The sequence below is a fragment of the Gymnoscopelus braueri genome, assembly GCF_963280865.1.
Source record: "Gymnoscopelus braueri genome assembly, chromosome: 14".
Classification (NCBI taxonomy): Eukaryota; Metazoa; Chordata; class Actinopteri; order Myctophiformes; family Myctophidae; genus Gymnoscopelus; species Gymnoscopelus braueri.
The window spans coordinates 43124578-43149290 of NC_137619.1; the positions used below are offsets into that span (position 1 = coordinate 43124578).

The 24713-nt window shown below is 40.3% G+C and overlaps 1 protein-coding gene across 1 annotated transcript in view; it reads left to right on the forward strand.

The window, feature by feature from the left end:
• Window positions 1-645: 645 nt before the first annotated feature.
• tjap1 (tight junction associated protein 1 (peripheral)) overlaps window positions 646-24713 on the forward strand; it is a 52951-nt gene continuing 28883 nt past the window's right edge. Inside the window, exons 1-3 of the mRNA XM_080449822.1 lie at window positions 646-1002; window positions 21282-21384; window positions 23669-23721. The gene's annotated coding sequence lies outside the window, so the exon portion shown is untranslated. The remainder of the gene's footprint in view (window positions 1003-21281; window positions 21385-23668; window positions 23722-24713) is intronic.

Below are 24713 nucleotides of genomic sequence, written 5' to 3' on the forward strand. Positions count from 1 at the left end.
TTTTGGCAAATAAACTCTTATATTGTACTTTTGACCTCGTTGTTGTGTTGTGTTTGGGGGTTTAAAGAACAGTGGGTTAAATATCACTTTACCAGCAACAAAGCAGCATGCTATGTAAAGTTAACCACTTAAACCCCAGCATCGGTATTGTGGGGAAAGCATTTGCTGAAAATAGCAGATCGACAAGCTCACAATGCATTGTGAGCTTGTCGATTCGCTATTTTCAGCTAAAGCTTTCCCCACATTAACAGAAAACAGAAAATAAACTAGTATTGAGCCCTGAGGGACTCCGGTTAACCCATATGGCATAAATCCTAATTCAGGTGCCCAGTCTTGTTGCCCAGATTTCCCTATATAGTGCCCAGAATATTTTGGTGCCCACCTTTCCTGTTACCATCTGTATAGCCTGTACTGCTTTATCCCAAATGTTTGTCATCATAATTCAAAGTTTTTTATACCCCCCCCCTCCCCCCCACCTGTCTACCACCGTGACGTCAGCACGGTACGTCACGTGCTACGTGTGCGCGCTTGTGTGTGTGTGTGTGTGTGTGTGTGTGTGTGTGTGTGTGTGTGTGTGTGGCGGGGGGTGGGGGGGGGGATTCCTGAGGATTACCCAGCATGCCCCGCGGGTAAAGATGGCGACAGTCTCTGGTAGGAGGAGGTTGAGGATCAACTTTATAACGTTATTTTCTACGTTTGGTCTAAAACACAGTGCTTAGGTCGTTGGTGTCTTAATATTTAACGCGACAACAGCATATTGTTGCTGTCTTTATTGTGTTTTTTTATGGGTCTTTTTTCCTTTCTTTTTTCTTTACAACACGTTTTGATTTGATTGTTTATTTGCTGGTTAAAAAAACAAGGTGCAGATTCTTGGATTCCTTGGATTTCCGAACCGGAGAGAAATGAATAAAGTTTATATTATGTTAAAGCCAAGTTGAAAAGACATCTAACGTTTCGGATCCTGGGATCTATTACTGGGATCTACTCTGAAACCACCGGCAGGTAAGAAGACTGCAGTATGTTTGTGTGTGTTTGTGTGCAGTGTTTGTGTTTGTAATTGTAGTATTTGTGTGTGTGTGTGTGTGTGTGTGTGTGTGTGTGTGTGTGTGTGTGTGTGTGTGTGTGTGTGTGTGTGTGTGTGTGTGTGTGTGTGTCACAGTAACGCCTGGGATGGTGGTGATGTACACACACACACACACACACACACACACACACACACACACACACACACACGTTTATTTGACAAATCTGGGCCACATTTCAGGGTAAAATCTGATCTGTAGAGACGACCAGAGGGATTGTCTAAAAAGAGAGGATCCATATGTTGTTTGTGTGGATGTCTGTACAAACGTTGGGTTTTTGTCGTATTGTGGCCGAAATTAAGTGTGTAGAAATGATTCACACGTTATTGCCGCAGGTACCGGCTAATAACTCACTGTTATTACAACGTTATAATGTAGTAATAACTAATACTGTTATTACATGCTAAAAGGATAACAAAAAAAACCCTGAGTGCTTGTGTTGTGGTCCTATGTATTTAATTCATCAAGACATATAAAGACACAATACAATCAAGAAATCATCAACACTTAGGAGCAGTAAAAGTATATTTACAGTTCAAGAAAAACAGTGCGGGGTCATTTCTTTTTGGCAAGCTAGAAGAGTTGTCTAGGTCTAGTTGCAAATTACAGACAGGTCCTCTTTTATGGCGGTTTTGAAGGAGGGTAGGGATTGACACTTTTTGATGGCTGGTGGACGTGGTGGTAGGGCATTCCACATTTTATGACAGTAAAGAGTGTGTTCTGTCATCCTGGGGTGTGTTTAGGTTATGATGGACTGCTGTCCTCCTCGCCTTTTGATAGGATCTGTTGTATTATTGATTGTAACATCAGTGTGTGAATTGTTCTTCTCTGATGTTGAAAGAGCCTTGTTAAAAAAAAACCTGCAGGCAGTTTGAGGTCCTTGGATGTGGAGGCTAATACACATGTAGTGACATGACTGCATAATATGTTTACAGGCTTCCTACCAAGGTTATTATAGCTTTACATTTTTCATTCGTTTTCATAGATACTAGTTTGGTTTTTATGTTTTGCAAATGCTTCGTTTTAGTTTAGTTTGTATTCGTTATAGAGTTAGTTTGAGTTTTCCCATTGTATACCTGCCAAACCCTCTAGCCACAAGCAACTTAGATGCTATAATGCTATCTGGCATCTGGAGCTGCAATACCCACCCTTGACAGAATGACAGCCCATTCATCCAAAAAGGTAAGTCCTATCTGATTGTATTAAACAACGTTACACTCGCCAAGATTGCAGCCGTACGGAAAGCTTGGATCATCCTCTTTGTATCTGTCAAGTTTTTGTTTCATAAATATCCACCGTTGACATGTTATGAGCCACTTTTTGTCTTCAAGTGTTGGAGTTTGGAAGCGCTTGTTTTCAATAACGCTTCCAAACTCTGACACTTAGAAAAATAATCACTTGCACAGAATTTATTGACATAAAGTAGCTCATAACATGTCTACGGTGGATTTTTATGAAACAAAAACGTTGCAGATAGAGGATAATTCCATCTTTCCGTACAGCTGCAATCTGGGTGAGTTTAATGTCGTTTAATACAATCAGATAGGACTTTTATGTTTGGATGAATGGGCTGTCAAGGGTTGGTAACTCTAGATGCCAGACAGCATTATAGCATCTGAGTTGCTTGCGGGCTAGCTGAGCGTGAGCTTGAAGATCGGCTATTTTCACTATCTATCTGTGGAACCAAGTCAAACTAAATCTAATGCCCTCAACGCCTACAATTCAAAGTGCTTGTCAGGGTGGGGGTCCCCAGATCAAATATGATTTATTTTTGGGGGTCCCCAGATCAAATAGGATTATTTGGTGGGGCCTGAAAGGTTGAGAACCACTGTAGATGATTGTAACATCAGTTTGTGGATTGTTATCTGATGATGATGGGAAAAAAACAGCAGGGAGTTGTACATCAGGGGTCTTCAATGTTTTTCAGGCCAAGGACCCCTTAGCTGAGAGAGAGAGAGATGAAGCAGGGACCCCCACTACATTGTTTACAATTGTGTTTTAGATTAAACTCTTTCATAGATTTCATAGATAAGCTTCATTGACCATCATCAGTGTTGTGTAAATTAACATTTTTTTTATTTAACCACTTAAACCCTCAATACGCAGTAAACCTACACCAAACCTCTTTGCCAAAAATAGCAGATCTTCTATTTTCGGCTAAAGTTCTCTTCAGAAAAGGGATGCTAGGTTTCAAGTGGTTAATGAAAAAAAAGAAAAGAAGTTAATATCACACAAAGAATTGGCGGCCCGTTACAGGCTTGTTACCAAGGTTATTATTGTTCAGCATTTTTCATTCATTTTTATAATTACTAATTTAGCTTTTATGTTTTGCCAATTGCTTAGTTTAGTTTGTATTCATTTAGAGTTAGTTTGAGTTTTTCCATCATATTATGGGGTAGTCAGGGGTGAGATGCAACCTGCTAAGAAAAATTGCAAAAATTGCGGATCAAGCTCACAATGCGTCACGTTGTGAGCTTGTACGTCTGATATTTGGACTACTGTTTTAAGAAAAACGTTGGACACTGAAGACGAAAGTGATAACTAAGGACATTATCACTTTTATTTTAGTTAGTTAGTGGCATTCTCTGCCCCCCGCCCCCACCCCTCCTTTCTCTGTAAACATACCTTATGATGCTACTGAGTTTTGCTACCGTTTGTTATTGTATTGTTATTGTATTGTAGAGTACAATGGACATTTGTGTACTAGTAATCAATCAGTCAATCAATTCATCACTCAAGTTTTAGTTCGTTTTGTAAACACACAAAACAGTTTCAGTTTGTGAAGGTTTGTGAGGCCCTTTCTACAAACACTTCTAAATCCTAACAGTTTTCTGAAAAAAACTGTTGCTGTATATGAGTTTAGGGCGGTCGTAGCTTAGTGGGTCAAGAGGCCGCCTCGTAATCAGAAGGTCACTGGTTGGCCCTCCGGCCTGCTGACCACCCAGTGCACACATCCAAGTGTCCCTGAGATGACACTTAACCTCTTGAACCCTATGTACTTAGTTGACCGGGCTCACCCAGGGCTCTACTAGGTCCACTCTTTTTCCCCCTCAACACTTATATCTCTTTGGCAAATATAGCCGATCTACAAGCTCTCAAGACGTGTTGTTGTGAGCTTGTATACTCTTACTTTCGCCGAATGTTCGCCCCCCAGAATAGTGACGCTAGGGATCAAGTAGTTGGAAATCTGGGAACCCGTTCGGGTTTGTGCCTCTGGAGGCACCACCTCCTTTTTTTGTGTAGAAACTGGATCTTGTTTAGGCTCCTCCCCTTTCAGTGCTTCTGTGTTTATTGGTACTAACAACAACACTACATTTACGTTTAAGGCAGTGGTGCTGACAGATTCTGCTGTTGTCAGAGTCTGTCTTGAGAGATGAAGTAGATGGTAAACCCCTAACTACCCATCCTCCAAGCGCTAGTCATCATGACCATCTGAGCAGCCATCAGCTGAGTGAGGCTGAAACTGAATTTCCCCTGCAGGATTAATAAAGGTCTACCTTTACCCCCGTAGTCATTAAAAGGCCATTATAGTTAGTCTGTAACTGCGGCAGTTGGTTTGTAGGTTGAAGGTTGTCTGGTTTGAATCTCTGGACTGGCAAAGAAAACCTGGATGGGGTCAAGTGACTGAGAATTAGATCACGATCATGACATTTTACTTGACGATGAATTGTCTTACAAATAATTGCGATTAACGATTTGATTGTGTTTTTTCCATTGAACATCGGAACGTATAAATTACACCCCTAGCTTTGTAAACATAAATTGGCACAGGGCAGATATGCCAAATAAACTTAAAATATACAAAGAAATGAAGACTGTCAAAATAAATCATGTACCATGGCCAAATAAGCCATCCTCATCCTATAATTAAACAAAGCTCTGTCTGTGCGTGCGTGCGCCCCCCAAAATCTCTTGCCGGGTTTACGCCCCCCCGAGCTATGGGATGAATGATCAAACTGCGTATGCGTCCCAAACGGCACATACTTTGGGTGCTCATATCCCCCGACTGGGTATGGTCTAGTATTTAATAATTGTATACTAAAAAAATTGTTAAATAAATAGTGTAATTATCCGATCTACGACCTCTGCTATTTTCACAGTTTAAAAAAAAAATTGTCTCTGTCCGGTGGAAACCTCACATTTGGTGTACTGTATGTATGAAAAGTTTTCAACATATTTAAACAAGTATGACAATTATGCAAACTAATCGCAATTATCTCAAGCAATTGCGACGAGGGCGATTATGTAATAAATCGTGACAGGGTGTTAAATGAGAACGTTCACTCCCTCAACAGGGTAGGAACAACAAGGTGCCTTTTAGCAAGGCACCTGACCCAGCGGAACCGTTGCCAGGCCGTTGCTCCCAGTGGCCAACAGCAGAACACTGCTTCTGTTGTGTGAGCTTACATTCCATCGGAAACCTTGTATGTCCACAACCGTTCCTTTTTTTTCTTCATGATTTTATTTTTAAAACATTAAAAAAAAAGACGCTTTGAGAGCTTGTAGATCTGCTAATTTCACTGCTTTTGTGTGACACTCTTATATGACGAAGTAGGGCATTAATTATGCACATAAAGAAACCCCATGAAAAGACATACATAGAAATGTGTAGATACAAGGTTTCTGAACGCCAGTGGTGGAAAGTAACTAAGGACATTTACTTAAGTACAATTTTGAGGTATTTGTACTTTACTTGAGTATTTCCAATGTCCAATACTTTTACTTCTACTCCACTACATCTCAGAGGCAAATATTGTATTTCTCCACTACAATTATTTGAAAACTTTAGTTACTAGTTACTTTGTAGAATTTGATTATTATTACAAAACCTACATTAACCACTTCAACTCTGTACACATTTCAGCCATTTGAAAATAGCAGATCTACAAGCTCACAATGCGACGCATTGTGAGCTTGTAGATCTGCTATTTTCAAAAGATTTTTTATACATTTGAAAACTTGAAATGGGACATTCTCCATAATGAGTACTTTTACTTTTGATGCCAATACCTTTGTACTTCTACTCAAGTAAATTTTGAATTCTGGACTTTTAACTTGTAACAGAGAATTTCTACATTGCAGTATTGATACTTTTACTTAAGTAAAGCAATTGAGTACTTTCTCCCCCCACTGCTGAACGCTGTGTGACCTTGGTGAGTCACAATGTGAGTCACATTCTCTGCAGCTCCTATAGAGTCACATACCTGAGAGAGGTACACTTCTTACAGTATATAGTGCTGCTGATGTTAGCTCTCCATAGCGTTAGAAGGAGTTCTCCTTAACGCTATGGTACTTTCGAGCCTTTCCCCTCGCACCGCGTTAGCGCAGGCTCTCGTCTGTAGTAAAAATAAAAAATAAACTTTTGCTACTCACCAAAATAAAGACGGTTTTATGGAGTTGAAACTAAGTGGGAACACTCTGAGCCCCCCACCTCACGGATAAAATACACTTTTTGGCCAGAAAATAAAATATTTCACCGGATGGAAAAATATTTTTTGGTTACTCCACAGTGCCCTCTACAGATCTGGTCAATGGAATTGTCCTATTGACAAGATTCTTCCTTCCGGTGAAATGTTTTCTTTTCTAGTCAAAAAGTGTATTTTAGACGTAGGCTTTCAACTCCATAAAACCGTCTTTGTTTTGGTGAGAAGCAAAAGTGTATTTTTTATTTTTACTACAGACGAGAGGCTGTGCTACCTCGGTGCGAGGGGAAAGGCTCGAAAGTACCACAGCATTAAGGAGAACTCAAGAAGCAAAAGATTTGAATCACAAATGTTCGCTTTAAAAAATACATATATTCAAAGATTTTCACGATTTTTCAAAAATATAGCAGATCTACAAGCTCACTCGCACTGGGTGCAGCGCTATGAGCTTGTAGATCTGCTATTTTTGAATAGTCAAAGAAATCAAAAATGACAGAGATGCGTTCCCGGTCTTAATGGGTTAACACATGAATGATGGCTAATAATAGAAATGTTTCTTTTTCGATGCTACGATGACAGTTTTATTGATTTGTGGATGACAAGTGTGAATGAGTTGGAGTTTGGTTGGATGGCTGGCTGGAGGGCAGCACATGTTTTATATATTTTTTATTATTATTAAAATAATGGTTATGGTTATGTATTGTATGCTGTGTGCTCGTCAGACTTCAGTCAGTCACACACACACACACACACACGCACACACACACGCACACGCACACGCACACACACTAGCTGTTCTGTGTGTGTGGAATGAAATCAAATAGAGTAGAATAGGTCCTCTCTTTGTGCCTCTATCTGTCTGTCTGTCTGTACTTCTGTCTGTCTGTTTGTGTTTAAATGTTATCTAATGAGGCATAAATGCCATTAAAAGGACAGAAGAGTATGTGTGTGTCTGTGAGTCTGTGTGTTTGTGAATTCATCATATTGTCTGTTGGGTTTTTATCTCCGCCAGACCGAAAGGCAGGGAGCGGAGATTATATGTTTTGCCTCTGTCCGTGTCCGTGTGTGAGTGTGTCTGTGCGATTAGCTAATCATGGGCATCGCTGCACCAATCAGTGTGAAACTTTGCATGAACACTCCCAGTAGACCAAGGAAGGAACCTGCACACCAACATTTTCAAAATGGTCTCATGGTGGCGCTATAATAGGTTGCTTCACGATTTGGGCTACAACTTTTGAACCGTAGGATGTAAAAAAAAAAATGTGTTGATCATTACACAACATCCCATTTACGCCATGCCGATTTCCGCCTACCTAAATGTAGATTTTGTGCCGTTTTGTGTCACGTCCACCCATAGGGGTGCCACAAATGCTACCGATGTCACCGTTGCAGACATGTTTTCCCCATCTGCCAAATTAGGTACTGATGTCGAGAGTCATGTGACGATGTCAAACAGGATTTTGTATTGCATGTTGACGGGCCTCTGTAGCATCTCAAAGTGGGGTCTGGGGACCCCCAGTGGTCCTTGGGGGAGGTACCAGGACCACTACATTAGTTAATGTAGCGGCACAAAATATTTTTGAGATGGGGGGGGGGGGGTCCGCAGCCAAATACATATCATTTTGGGGGTCCTTGACATGAAAAGGTTTGCGAACCACTGCTCTAATAGCGTGCACCTCCACATTATAGAGGCTCTCTTTAATATTAATATGGCACGTTTCCTTTTCTGTCTCTCTGCTGGGAAGTTCAGCCCTGAAGACAGATGACTCACCTCTGTCACATGTAACCCAATCGGGGTTCAATGAAGCCCTCAGCGGTGATATATATATATATATATATGTAACCTGATCACACTCAGTGAATCAGACACCGCAACACAGCTTCTTAACCCATTCAGTCCGGGAACGCATCTGTGTCATTTTAACATTTCTTTGGCAATATTTTGAAAAATCGTGAAAAATGTGTGCAAATCTTTGAATATATATATATATATATATATTTTTTAAAAGCGAACATTTTGTAACTCAAATCTGTGCTTCTGGGGGTGGGGGTGGGGGTCCCTGGAACAAAATATTTTGAGATGGGGGTCCGCGGCCAAATATATATCTAAAAATGTTTTCTAAATCCTAATTAAATCCTAAACTAAATGTTTTCTAAATTCTGTTGCTATATCAGTGGTGCTCCAACTCTTTCATGTCAAGGACCCCCAAAATTATATGTATTTGGCCGCGGACCCTATCCCAAAATATGTTGTTCCAGGGACCCCCAGAAAGTTAAAATGTCTCGCTTTAAAACATATATTCAAAGATTTGCAAACATTTTCCACGATTTTTCTAAAAATAGCAGATCTACAAGCGCACTCGGTACTATGAGCTTGTAGATCTGCTATTTTTGAATATCCAAAGAAATCTTAAAATGACACAGATGCATTCCCGGTCTTAATGAATTAAAGCTCTGCCCAGGTAGTCTCCAGTGTTGCCATGTCCACTTATTATAAGCCACTTTCGGCTTGTTTTCCTGTAAAGTCGTTTGTAAATATTGGTAGTTGGTGTTTTGGGGATTATTTCTAAAGTGTAGTTGCTTCAGTTTCACTTTAACCCTATATACATCTGCTATTTGAAAGTAGCCGATCTACAAGCTCACACTTGTGATCTACAAGGCTGTTTTCAAAAAAGTATTGAAATGTTTTTTTTTAATCTGGAATGTTTTTGAAATATTTGTGTCTGGCACAAAATCCTTTCTGATGGTCCATGGCCAAATACATAATCTTTTTTTTTTATGAAGTACTGGTTGGTAACCATTGGACAGATCATCCATTATTTGATGACTTTTAATTGAAGATAGGGGCAGGTGTAATAAGACGTACGCGTACGGTATCTTCTTCCTGCTCCTTTTCATTTGTGGAATATGTAAAAAAAAGAAAAAACATAAATGGAATAAATAAAGACGAAATGAAATGAAATATTTTATTTATTTATATAAATACAAATACATATTATTTTGGGAGTCCTTGACATGTAAATGTTATTACACAATAAAGTTTGACTGACCCGCCCTAGTCACTTATTTCGGCCTTGTTTTCAAAGACCTGGTTGCCTGTTTCTTTCGCATAATCTGGCAACGCTGGTGGTAGTCTTTCCTCTCCTCTCCTCTCCTCTTCTATAATGGTAAATGGTGCATTTATAAAGCGCCTTTATCCAAAGTGCTTTACAAAGTGCATTACATCCACACACCGACAGCAGAGGAAACCATACAAGGCACCAACCTGCAAATCAGGGGCAGTTAGGGGTTCTGTGTGTCTTACTCAAGGACACTTCGACACTAACACGGGGGAGCCGGGGATCGAACCGGGAACTTTTATGATTCCCAAGCGGCTGCTTGAGCTCTACTCTCCTCTCCTTAACTCATTCAGTCTGGGTAATAATCTGTGTCATTTTAGATTTGCCGTAAAACATATATAATAAATATATATTATATATAAAGATTTGCACACATTTCCCAAGATTACATTTTTTTTTTGCAGATCTACAAACTCGTATATCTGCTACTTTTGAATAGCCAAAGAAATCTTAAAATGACACAGATGCGTCTTAATGTCATGGATCAGAGTTAACGCGCCTCCCAGATTTTGTGTCATGCTTTATGCATGAACAAGTAAGCTGGCTGCACATGCACTTGAAGAGATGAAATGGCATCCGAGTTTGTGGAGAGGTTTAGTGAGCTGATTCGTCACTGTTGGGCAGTGGTGGAAAAAGTACTCACATTCTTTACTTAAGTAAAAGTATCAATACTGCAATGTAGAAATACTCTGTAGTAAAAGTCTGGGATAAAAAATGTACTTGAGTAAAAGTACAAAAGTATTGGTATCAAATGTACTTAAAGTACCAAAAGTGGAAAGTACTCATTTTGCAGAATGTCCAATTTCACAAGTTTTCAAATGTAAAAAATATTTTGAAAATAGCAGATCTACAAGCTCACAATGCGTTGCATCGTGACGCATTGTGAGCTTGTAGATCGGCTATTTTCAAATGGCCGAAATGTATATAGGGCTGAAGTGGGTAATGCATGTTTTGTAATAATAATCAAAATCGTGAAAATGTGTGCAAATCTTTGAATATATATTTTTTTCAAGCGAACATTCGTAACTGTCAAATGTCTCAAAAAATGTTTTAATTTTTCTGAAAAACTATACATCCACACGGCGTAGTGTCATCAGTGGGTTGTACCTAGGGGGGCGGAGTCGGCTCGGGGGAAAACACAGATTACCCCCAGCTGGTATAGACCAAGGGATGTGGGGTTTTCAAACTCATATGCTGTAAAAGTATACCAATTTAAAAAGCAGCCGTCATGGCTTGCCAGATCACAGGCACAGAACCTTGTTGCCACTCGACAAGGAACGCTACATTAGCAAATTAAACAAGAGTCCGATTGGAATGTTGTCCTGACTGGACAGAGGATCCAACACAATTTACACACAAAACAAGCCAAACCCGGCTATCCTCGTTTAAAAACCTACAGAAAACACAATTGTAAATCTGGCAATGAACACGGAGCTAAAGCAGTGTGTAAATCCTGCATGATATTAAATGACGCACTAAGCCAAATGATAATGGCGTCGGTACGTGCCGTTCACAAAACAGTCTCTAAACTGTACTTCAAATTCACTATAAACATTATTGATGACTTAATGGCTGTTGGGTTTTGATATTATGGTAAGTTTAATTGATCATATCTTGTAATAGTGTCTCTACCAGGCGATTAAACACTGTGCATATGTAAACATGTTTTGTAACAAGGAGGGAGACGAGAGGTAACCAGAACACTCGCCCCAAAACACGCTCGCCCCCATTTTTTTTCACCGACCAGCGGTTCTTGTATTCTTGTATTTGTTTTACAGAGGATAAGGTTTGAAATAAGTTCAGGGTTAGGCATAGTCTTACTGAGGTTCAGTTTAGGAATAAAGTTATGTTTTGTCACCGTTTTACTGAGGTTACGTTTAGGAATAAGGTTATGTTTAGGCATAGTTTTACTGAGGTTACGTTTAGGAATACCAGGTGAATCCCGGTGGTTTTGCCCCGGGGCGACTGTGTTTTGGGGCGAGTGTTTTGGTATTCAGACGGATATGGAAAGAGGGAAAGAGATCTCTGATCTCAGTGGTGCTTGTGCTGAAACTTGACTCATGCAATAAGATATAAGGATAATCTGATAAACCACATGAACCCCGGTCCAGATCGTTCTGTTTTCCCCCAAGCTAAAATCGAATGGTGCGTTCCCGTCTATAGCGCCGAAGTCTGACGTCACTGCCACTAGAGGGCGCTGTTTCACGGGTTTGTGGCTTTATTTTTTGTGATGAAATCCCCATTTGGGAATCTTAGATCACGTCGTATAAGAACTGTGTTCCAAACATAAAAACACCACCCTGGCGTTTTTGTCAGGGGGGTGGCTCTACATCGTTTATGATATTCATTCATATTTGATACAGCCTGTTTCTGGCGAAAATGGAATTAATTTTGCCTTAAAAGTCTTAAGAACTACTACTTCCGGGTCTGATATCACTGTCCCTACAGCAGCCGCGTTCATGGGAAATGTAGTCTTTGGGTTGTTTGACTCGTTTCTAGTGTTTATATTGTGTTACTCTTTGGGTAAATGTGTACATTTACACCTTCAGTCGATGCTTCATATCCATATGAGTAAAATCGCCAGGGTGGTGTGTTTATTTTTGGAACACAGTTCTTAAATGAAGCGATCTAAGATTCCCCAATGAGGATATCAACACAAAAAGTAAAGCCACGAACCTGCAGAAAAGCGCCCTCTACTGGCAGTGACATATGTTATATATGTATATATGTATACACATAGGTGACATTTATCCTCTGCTTTTTACCCATCCCATAACAACTAGCAGCCTTCTCCCTCCATTGGCGCCCGGGGAGCAATTAGGGACACACATCGTCATCGACACATTGCTGGCCTGGCCTGAAATCGTACTGTACCTGGGACAACCAGGGGCTCTGGCTCCCCAGGCGGGCTCACTAACCACTCAGCTATGGCCGCCCCCATAGCTCATAGCGCTACGAGCTTGTAGATCTGCTATTTTTGAATAGCCAAAAAGTATAAAAATTAATGGCACAGATGCGTTCCCGGATTGAATGGGTTAAATGGTACAGTAAAAACTATAAAACGGTAGTGGAACATCAACATCCTCTACACAATACACATTCAAAAATAAACAGCATAAATTAGTTATCACCACATGATAAATGACATGATATTGGATCGGTGCGTAGATATACTGGTATCAGGTATCGGAACAACTCTAGACACAGGTTCTCCAGGTTGTCTGGAAGAAGGTCATTCGTTTGTCTTGTGTTGAGTGCAGCCTGTGTTGCGCCTGTGTTGCGCCTGAACGTGTGTGTCTGTACGTACATCTAAGCACCCTAAGCACGATGTTAGCTTGTAGATCTGCACTTTTTTTAAAAAATTATGTTTTTGACTAATCAAATGTTTTCTTATGGGGGTCCCCCTGGCACTAAACTTTATCCGAGGGCTAATGCATGAAAATGTTTTCGAAGCACTGGTGTACAGAGCCGAGACCCTCGCAGACCCTCGTGGCTACACAGATACACAAAACATAATCAGGCCTTTAGGAGTATTCATGACCTTTTATATGACATCTGAACGTGTGTGTGTGTGTGCGTGTGTGTGTGTGTGTGTGTGTGTGTGTGTGTGTGTGTGTGTGTGTGCGTGTGCGCGTGTGCGTGTGCGTGTGCGCGTGCGCGTGTGCGCGTGCGTGCGTGCGTGCGTGTGCAATATGTAATGACGGTTGTTGCGGTAAAGGTCATTGATGAGGTGTACATTTTCTAAATGTCATCCTGCTTGTTCTGTCTGTCTGTCTGTCTCTGTTTCAACATTCTGACTGAGGGAAAGAATGGGATTATTCAATTAAAGCCACATGATCTCGATTCTCAACTGACAGTTACAGTAACCACAGAGTCTTCTACTTTTGTACTGCGAGCTGACCAGTACAACCACAGTCTGAAAATGTGTGTTTTTTAAAGCGAACGTTTGTAACTCAAATCTTTGCTTCTGGGGGTCCCTGGAACAAAATATTTTGAGATGGGGGTCCGCGGCCAAAGACGTATCTAAAAAACGTTTCTAAATCCTAACAGTATGTTGCTATAATATCAGTGGTGCTCCAACTTTTCCATGTCAAGGACACCCAAAATGATCAGTTAAAAAATAGTAGATTTACAAGCTCATAGCTATGATCTTGTATATCTGCTATTTTTTAATAGCCAAAGAAATCTTAAAATGACACAGATGCGTTCCCGGATTGAACGTGTTAAGAGCCATTAAACATTCATTTGAGTCAGCTGTTGGGAGGTAGATCTTGTATGGTCAGTAAGCAGACTAATATGACCCTTTAAAAAAAGAAATCTGTCAGGTTGTGTTTCCACATTATTATTGACTGACACAGATCACTCAAATGAATGAATGCAAAAGTGTCACTTTTCAGCTACAGTCACCTTTTTGAACCCAAATAGGGCAATTGTGTGACACCTGACCCGAAAGAAAACAACATGTTGTCACCTTTTTCACCTCGGGGCTGTTTGCATGCCTGCAAATGAATGAATGAATGACAAATGGAAATGATGCCCATAATTCACACAAGGCCTCATGGGACACTGGAAACTCATGGATAGCAATGATTACTATCAGAATATAGTGCTTTAACCTTTAAACATACTTTTTGTTTTAGCTTAAAAATATCACTTAGGCCCACCCTAAGTTTAAATATTCTCTGATACATGTGAATAGTGTTTTTACTCATAAACTGCACGTGCCATGGACAAAAACACATCATCGTTGGACTTCTAGATGTATTATGGTCTTAACCACTTAAACCCCAGCATCCGTATTGTGGGGAAAAGCTTTCGTATAAAATAGCAGATCGACAAGCTTAGCAGATCGACAAGCTTAGCTTGTCGATCTGCTATTTTCTACGAAAGCTTTCCCCACAATAAGAGAAAACGGAAAACACCAGTAAAGAGCCCTGAGGAACTCCGGTCAATCATGTGGGGTTTAAGTGGTTAAAGAATAATCAGATATCAAATCTAATGAAACATAGAGAGACAACAGTGCTTTTGAATTTGAGTTTATTGACAGGATGAACGAGCATTATGGGAGCTCTTTTAAGCAGTGGTTCTCAAAGCGGCGTCCGGGGACCCTCAGGGGTCCTTGAGGGGGTTCCAAGGGGTCCCCGGCAAAATCCGTTAATACGGCATCAATGTAATTTCAACCACTTTATCCGTTTATATTGGCTACTCAAAAATAGCACAAGACACTTTCGCAATTTGCAGTAATTTAGAAATCTTTAAAGGTTTCATGACATTCAGTTTTACAACACATTAACTCATTCACTGCCAGACTTATTTCATTTTCGTTTTTTTAGACCTTTTCAACTGGTCACAGAAAATGTACATTATATGTGGACTATGACGTTAAAGTCCAGGGGCTAATCCCAGCACTTAATTTAGCCTAATTATTCAGAAAACCGCAGACCACAGCAAATCCACTGAATCTTCAAAATTCTGTTTTTTGGGTGTAATTGAGGTCATAAAACAAAACACCAAAAAACGAAATAAAAATGAATGTCATGAAACTTTTAAACACAAATATGCTCATATGGGGGTCCCTGGCACAAAATATTTTCAGGTGGTGGCCAAATGTATATCAATTTAGGGGGTCCTTGAAGAACCACTCAAGTAAAGGTAGCAGTAGCAGCATTACATAGAATCGATCAGAAAACCACTGAACAGGTTGTGGTTGTGTGGGTTATCATAGAGCCTGTTCCCACCAGGTAAACGCATGTAAACGGTGCCCCCCTTCTCCAGCTCTGCGATGATTCCATTAGATAAGTACATGTTATACATGTATGTTTTACTGCTATGATTATTCCATGAATAGTTATACACGAGTACCTTCCCATTTTTATACATTTGGATGCCTACATCCTCTGATGACCATGTGCCGCATGCTGTAAATGTGAGGTAATAGACTCCTTTCACTGGTGCTGTAAAGACTCCTGTGAGAGAAAACACACACACACACACACACACACACACACACACACACACACACACACACACACACACACACACACACACACACACACACACACACACACACACACACACACACACACACACACACACACCCCATAAGACATTGAATACAATAAAAGAAGTCTGCAGTTTTAACCAAAATGTTTTTCCTCAATCACACACATGGGCAACACACGGCCCGAGGGTTGGAACCGGCCCTTTGACCATCTCAATACGGCCCTCAAAGTCCTCAAAGAAAAACAAAATGACCCCCCAACAACTCTACATCCTAAAAGGCAGCATTATATTAATGGTTTCGAGGGAAATTAATTTAACTCGACTCCAATTAATTATCAGTAATACATATGTACCATTTGAGTACATACCTGCATTCCATATTCCATCTCTGTATGTACTCAAATGTTAAATGTTTATAATGTAACAGAGAAACAGTCTGTCTTGAGTCCATCTTTATAACCCATATAATGGAATATGTTTGATAAATAATGTGAGTGATACAGTACAGCTGTAAAAAAAAAAAAAAAAAAAAAAAGTCCCTATTGTAAAGTTGTCTGCCGTGTCTAAATTCATGCAGTTTTAACATGATTCAGCACTACGTTTTTCAAGTTTCAATCCAATAGTCAAATGTTTGGCCTCCTGGAAGAAAAAAAAAGCTGCCCATCCCTGTTCTATCATGATGACACTTTTAAATCGCTGTTAATTACAATTCTGCCTATTTATTTCAATGTGAAACACACAGTTGAAGATGTGTTTAGACTTTAGATTATACTGTAACTTATTTATGTTTGATACAGTAGATACAGTATGTAAGTTGTTTAATTTTAGACCTACGTGATTGTATAATGTTAATTAACATGGTTTAATCACCACCTACCTGTAGATGGATCGTATGCGTTGCCGATGTTGGTGTGGACTCTCTTGTAGACCAGGGTGGCTGTATCATCAAATGGTCCAACTGTGCTGTCACTCAGACCAGCAGAGAAGGCCACCTTCGGTCTGTCTGTCAACGCTGGAGCATTATCAAATTGTTTGTAATATTATAAAAGCATATATTATACTACTATATGCATTGCATCAATCAAATGTATTAAATGTGTTACAGTGTAGCAGCTTACATCTGACTATCGGCTTCAACAAGACAAAGTATTAACACAATACAATATAACTTAACCAATCTGTATGGTAGAGTATGTTAACCCATTAAGACCTGGGGCGATTCTTTAAAAAAAAATCTAAATCCTAACAGTTTTTTGAAAAAAATATAAAAAATATTTTTTCGTGATTTTTCAAAAATAGCAGATCTGCAAGCTCGTAGCGCGGCACTCGGTGCCGCGCTATGAGCTTGTAGATCTGCTATTTTTGAATAGCCAAAGAAATCTAAAGTGACACAGATGCGTTCCAGGTATTAATGGGTTAATACAATATAACTTATACAATCTGTATCGTGGAGTATGTTAATTTAACATACTCCACTATACAGATTGTATAAGTTATATTTTGTTAACATACTCCACCATAAAGATTGTATAAGTTATATTGTATTAAGTTTATACAATATAACTTATACAATCTGTACGGTAGAGTATGTTAATACAATATAACTTATACAATCAATCTATATGGTGGAGTATGTTAATACAATATAACGTATACAATTGGGGTGGTTGTATTTTGTCTCCCTGCTATTCTATTGAGACATTTAGATTGTGTCAAAGGTCATGTCTCACCTAGACACAGGATCTGACACGAATTTCGACTTGATGGTCAAGATTCAATTTATCCCCTAAGCAAACAGGCAGGCTCTATTAGCTCAATGGTAAAAATTCAGGACTTGCGCAGGAAACCACATTCAAATCCGGGGTAGAAGAGGAGAATGACATAGTGCAGCTTTAATAAAGCCTATTGTAGGATCTTAGTTCACCAAGTTCAGTCAGAGTGGGACAGACATTCTGAGATTGTTGAGATAGAGCCATTCAATGCTACAGCCAAGTACAAGGTCTTTTAATGTTTAGTGCCAGTGTAGTGTTGAAAAGGTGGGAAGATAACCTTGGAGAATGGACTCGCTTGTATTTTCTGTTTTCTGTTGTTGTGGGGGAAGCTTTTGCTGAAAATAGCCGATCGACCAGCTCACGCAACGCGTTGTGAGCTTGTCGATTGTCTATTTTCTGCCAAAGCTTTCCTCACGATATGGATGCTGGGGTTTAAGTGGTTAGAAGTAGTTATCTCTCAGTTGACCTTATAGGAGGACCAGTATAAAGATCATTTTAAAAGTTTATTCTAACTGTAATCTACTTGACATTAATTAAAGTAAAGGTCAGGTGGTGCTTTCATTCACCTTTATTGAGTCAGACCCTCATCAGTGATCTTTTAATAGTGGAAGAAAGTCACTACTTTTCTCAAATTAAAGACGTATTTCACTTTCAAACACTTCTGGAGTGATTTTAACATGTGTGCGCCCCAGACAGTTTTTAAGTTTCTTGATTCAATATTTAGTTATTATATATTCATTTGATCAGATAACACCCATATAAACCCATTTTGAACTTCAAACTCCATTTTAACTCTGTTTATGAATTGAAAACACCCATCCTTGGTTCAGGTGACTGATATGGACTGTGCTTTTTCTTTTTTTTCCATTTATTTTGCATACTTTGTTATATAATAAACTTGAATTAAAACAAATGTCATTGAAGAAATACGGCCGCCACACACATTCATAGGACGATTTCAGTCACCAGAACCAAGGACGTGTGTTTTCAATAAGTCTAATGTGGTTAAAATTGAGTTTGAAGTTACAATGGGTTTATATGTGGGTGACAATTCCATCTAACTTTTACACACAGATGCTCATTAGACCTTTAACACTTTAACACTGATTATACCTTCACTTAGATGGCTAGTTTCAAATAATATTATGTTAGTCTTTACGCATATTTGGGGATAACAGGATCAGTTGTGCAGTCTGGATTTCTTTTAACATAATGTTTGCTAAAGTTACTTACTCTGCAGTTTCTTCACTTGGTTTTCAATTGCAGTCAGCCTGGTTTCTACGGTGGACGGCTGAGCATGGTGGGCTGAAAGCAGTACAACAGTAGCATTAAGTCCAATACTCATGCTGTTACATTTTGTTGTGGGTGAGCTTTCCCATGTGGATCATATGGATCAAACATACAGTCAATTATTTTGTATTTCTCTGAGCTCAACTAAAGTAATTAACACCAAAGTAAGTTGTTTTTCAACACTGCCCTCTCTTACTTGTCTTCATAGAATATCTACTGTTCAAATTACCTTCACGTTCTTCCTTCAAGTCTTCGACCCAGCCCTCACCGGCACTCAGTCTGGTCTGGAGGACTTGGCCGTGGCCTTTGCTAGCACTAAGTCTGGATTGGAGGCTTTCAATGTGACTCGCACTAGTACTAAGTCTGGTTTGGAGCCTTTCAATGTGACTCTCACTCGCACCAAGTCTGGTTTGGAGACGACTCTCACTAATATCCAGTCTGTTCTCGAGGCCTTCAACTTGACTCTCACTAGCACTAAGTCTGGTCTCAAAGCCTTCAACTTGACTCTCACTATCACTAAGTCTGGTCTCAAAGCCTTCAACCTGACTCTCACTAGCACTAAGTCTCGTCTCAAAGCCTTCATCTAGACCCTCACTAGCACTAAGTCTCGTCTCAAAGCCTTCAACTTGACTCTCACTAGCGCTAAGTCTGGATTGAAGGCCTTTGACCTGGATCTCACTCATATTCAGTATGGTTTGGAGGCCTTCAACTTGACTCTCGCTAGCACTAAGTCTGGTCTTCAGGCCTTCAACTTGACTCTTGCTAGCACTAAGTCTGGTCTTGAGGCCTTGAACTTGACTCTTGCTAGTACTAAGTCTGGTCTCGAGGCCTTCAACTTGACTCTCGCTAGCACTAAGTATGGTCACAAGGGCTTCAACCTGGCTGTCGCTGATATTAAGTCTGGTCTCGAGGCCTTCAACTTGACTCTCGCTCAAACTAAGTCTAGTATTGAGGCCTTCGACCTGGATCTCGTTGCTATTCAGTCTGGTCTGAAGGCCTTCCACGTTGGTCTCAGTGGCTCTCAATTTGGCAGCCATTACTGAAAAATGTCACAGACAAATGTTAAACTATGACACATTTTAAACGCATTTCAAAACCTGTACCTGTAACAACTTCTTCAAGGAACATTTTTAGACCATTCTAACCTTTCAATAGGATGCCCTGTTTCTTGGCTTCTTCCTCGCTGGTTGCAAGCCTTTCCTCGCTGGTTGCCAGCCTGGCCTCGGTGTTGCTCAGCTTACCACTGTGTACCACAACGGTGGCTCCCAGGCTGCGCACCATGTCCATCAGCTCGACCCCGATATCGAATTTTAAGAGGGCACCCGGTTCGGCATTGCGCTCACTCTCGCCGACCCATCCGCTCTCTCCTCGAGCCCCGGCAGTCCCAGACAGACAGAACAGTAAAACCAGCAAAGCCCCACAGCCCTTCATCCTGCAAACTGAGTCACTAAAGCTCACCACACGCTGCGATGCGAGAGATTATGCACTAATAATGTGACATCCTAGATTCGCGTTATGAGCTGGTAGAGCGGCTATTTTCGGCAAAGAGATTTGGTGTAGTGGGAAAGAAAATTAGTGGACCCAGTATAGAGCCCTGGGGGATTACAATGAGTTAGTTCAAGGGATATTTCACTTAAAAAAAAATGTGGGTCATTTTATCGTCTACTCAGGCTTTTGTGAGCCGCCCGGACAGTTTTTAAGTTGCTTGATTCAGTATTTAGATATTTGATATTCATTTTATCAGACACGCCCCCTTCCTATACAAACCCATTGTAACTTCAAACTCCATTTTAACCATGTTAGATTCATCGGAAACATCCGTCCTTGGTTCTGGTGACTGATATTGTCTTTCTAATACGTGAGGAGACTGTGTTTTTTCAATTACTTTTTTCATTTATGTTTTATATTTTTTGGGGGAAATGATAAAAATTAAACACAATTAAAAAAATCATAAAATAAATGAAAACGTTATTGAAAAAACACGTCCCCCTCACGTATTAGGAGGGAAGGATGAGTCACCAGAACCAAGGACGGGTGTTTTTGAAGAAACTAACATGTTAAAAATGAAATTTTAAGTTACAATGGGTTTGTATAGGAAGGGGGCGTGTCTGATAAAATGAATATCTTACTTAAAGCTTAAAAACTGTCTGGGGGGCTCACAAAAGCCTGAGAAGATGAAAAAATGACCCAAAATCGTTTTGAAAGTGAAATATCCCTTTAACCATTTAAACCCCAACATCCATATTGTGGGTAAAGCTTTTCACTGAAAATAGCAGATTCGACAGGCAAAATTGCAGATCGACAAGCTTGTGAGCTTATCGATCTGCTATATTTTCAGCTAAAGCTTTCCCCACAATAACAGAAAACTGAAAATACACTAGTATAGAGCCCTGAGGGACCCCACTCAACCATGTAAGAACATGTCTACTTGTAGTCAGTATTAGGTTCCTGCTCTATGCTGTTCTGTTGTAAAGTGACTCCACTGTGTGTGTGTGTGTGTGTGTGTGTGTGTGTGCGCGTGTGCGTGCGTGTGTGTGTGTCAGGTGATTAATGGCATGTTTTTTTTCCCCATCCGATCTGTCTCTCTTTCAGGCTAACAGAGGAGGAGAGAAGAAGAAGAGAAACAGGATTGAGTGTTGAAGACAATCGAGAGGAGAGGGCGATGAACCCGCAACCCAGTGCCCTGGCTCAAGAGGTGAGAGTTCTGGATGGATTTCCCTCTGCTATGCACCACGCACACACACACACACCACTTATACACACACTGCACACTCACAGTCCATGTAGCACACAGCAACCACCTGCTGTTCAATTAATCTATATTATAGATGTATTTATTTTTGTTTGCTATTTAATTTAATATTAACACTTTTTTTGTTTGAAGAAGAGTGATCATACACTTGACTAGACCCTATTAGTCACTCTCCTTCAAACATAAATGTCTTAACATTAAGCCATTTAGACCGGGGACGCATCTGTATCATTTTAGATTTCTTTGGCTATTCAAAAATAGCAGATATACAAGCTCCTAGCGCGGCTATGAGCTTGTAGATCTGCTATTTTAGAAAAATCGTGAAAGTGTGTGCAAATCTTTGAATATATATATTATAATTTTTTAAGCGAACATTTTTAACTCAAATTTGCTTCTGGGGGGGGGGGGGGGGTCCCTGGAACAACATAGTTTGCGATAGGGGGGTCCGTGACCAAATACATATCATTTTGGGTGGTCCTTTGAGAACCACTGATATTATAGCAATATATGTTTTAAAACATTTTTTTTATGGAAGACATTTGTAGAATCCCCAGAAGCAAAGATTTGAGTTACAAATATTCGCTTTAAAATATATATATATATATTGAAAGATTTGCTAACATTTTCAAGATTTAAAAAAAAATAGCAGATCTACAAGCTCATAGCGCGGCACTCTGTGCACAAACTCTGCGTACACAGTAAAAACCTCCTGTTTAAATTTAACTCAGAGTATGCTGCACAAATATAACCAAATGGACCCATGCGGCTTCATCTCATGGCAGTGTCGCTCGCCCGAAAATGGCAGATCTATAAACTCACAACACAACACGCCACACCGTGGCAAATTGTGAGACCTGTCGGGTGCTTTTTAGATAGTTTTTTTTGTAGAGCTGTGTCAAGTTAACTTTAATGTTTGTTCCCATTATATCGTCTCTGTCGGGTGGAAACCTCATATGTCCAAAACTGTTACTTTTCGGGATTCAAATTCAAAAGTGAACCTCGTCGCCGCGTTGCAGATCCTTGCAGATCTGCTACTTTTGATGCTTTTGTGTGACGCTGTAGTGTGATCAAGTAGGGCATTAATTTAAAAGTTAAAATATGGAGAAAAGAGGTAACAGCAACGATATGTTAAGTTATTTAGACAGATGCTTTTTTCGCACAAATATTATTTAGTTAGTATGTTGTTTAGATGGAGGCTAGGTTTGATTGTTTACCTGGTATAGTTAATTTGTTACATTTAATTGTCTTCGTGCTATATTTACGTGACCATTTACATTGTTGTTTGTTGACTTGTATGTTCCTGTTATTTAGTCTGATCTTAGATTTAGTTAAAATTGTAATGGTAAGAAAAAACTGCCATCCCTAGAGAGAAAGAGAGAGAGAGAGAGAGAGAGAGTGTGTGTGTGCGGCTGTGCTAGATAAAGTTCCACTGTTGCGTGTGTGTGTGTGTGTGTGTGTGTGTGTGTGTGTGTGTGTGTGTGTGTGTGTGTGTGACATGACACTAACTGCTGTTACATAATTCAGAGCATAGCCGAGCTAGCTTACCTTCTTTTCTAATTTCCTACCTGCTTTCCTTCATCCTTTCTCCTACATCCTTCACTCACATTTCCCACATTCTCTCTCTCTTTCTCTCCCCCTCTTTCCATCTCCTTCCCCACCTCTTGTCTCTACCCCCCCCTCTCTCCTTCCCCTCTTATTGTCGTTACTCCCCCTCTCTCTCATCTCATAATGTATGTATTTGTAGTTAAATGTTTGTAGCAGTGTTCTTGTTAGAGGGTTAGAGAGTCTTGATTTGTATGAAATACAGGTATTTGAAATGCAAAGATTAAAAAAATCTCCCTATCTCTCTTCTGCTGACTCTCTGTCATGGTCTCGTACTAAAGTGTGTACGTGTGGCCCAGATCGCTGGCCTAGCGGTTCCGGCACATATAGGCTCCAATGCAGCCTGGTCGCGGGTTCGAGTCCCGATCCCAAACGACCTTTGCTGTCGTGTCACTCCCCGTCTCTCTCTCCCCTATTCCTGTCTATCTACTGTATACTATCAATAAAGGCAGAAAAAGCCCCCAAAAAAGTGTGTGTGTGCGTGACGTGTGTGTGCGCACATATTGCATGGACCAGCTGAAATCAGACAGTCTTTGTGTTTTGTGTCAATCAATATCTGTTTGTATCTGACATTAACCTACCTGTCTGTCTGTCTGTCTGTCTGTCTGTCTGTCTGTCTGTCCAGATCTTCCCCAGCTGTGGATGAGCTCAACGCCAGAACAGCTGGTTGCTGATTGGGTAAGGACAACTCAACAAGAGCAGCCCCCCCCCGCGAATCACCCTCTAAATTTAACTCTGCGAGGGTACAGATCGAACCAAATGGACCCGTGGTCCACCCTCTCATATTGAACATAAGTCCTGAGTAAATCGTTTATGAACTGCTAAAATCAGTTTGTGCGCCTCACTCAGCCGGTGTTGGAGGCAGAGTTGTCTGTGTATGAGAAGTCAAGTGGCCGGCCCTGTCATGAACTCACACAGTTCTCTTTGACCATTTACTGTGTTAATCAGCAAAATAGGTATAGCTGGTCAGGCTTATATAACAACCCTGCCTGACTTGTCTACTGCAAGGGTGTACTCAATGAACACTAATTGCATTCATCACAGTCCCCTTCATGTTGGTCTTTTTTTTCTTGATAAAAAAAACATATTTTTTTGGTTGCCAATTCGCGACCCCAACGGCACCCTCCTGCGACCTCACTTTGGATCGCGTCCCATAGTTTGAGAACCGCTGTACTAGTGTCATGTCCAGGGGGTGTACTGTATTGTGGATCCAATGTAGTTATTATTTTGTCACAGACTCTTGTTGTTTATTTTCATTGGTGCAATAGTTATAGAACCACCTAGCTTCTTGAGGCACTACACTGTCTCTCTGCATTCCATGGGATTGCGTTGCTCATTGTAAGTCGCTCTGGATACGAGCGTCCGCTAAATGCCTGCTAAATTGTACTTAACCCATTGAATCCGGGAACGCATGTCTGTCATTTTAGATTGTACTTTTGGCTATTCAAAAATAGCAGATGTACAAGCTCATGTGGCACTGAGTGCCACATTTGTAAAATATTTTTGTTCCAGGAACGCCCAGAAACTCAAAGATTTGCACAACTTTTCACTATAATAAAAAAAATTGCAGATCTACAAGCTCATAGCGTGGCACTCAGTTCCGTGCTATGAGCTTGCATATCTGCTATTTTTTAATAGCCAAAGAAATCTAAAAATGGCAGATGTGTTCC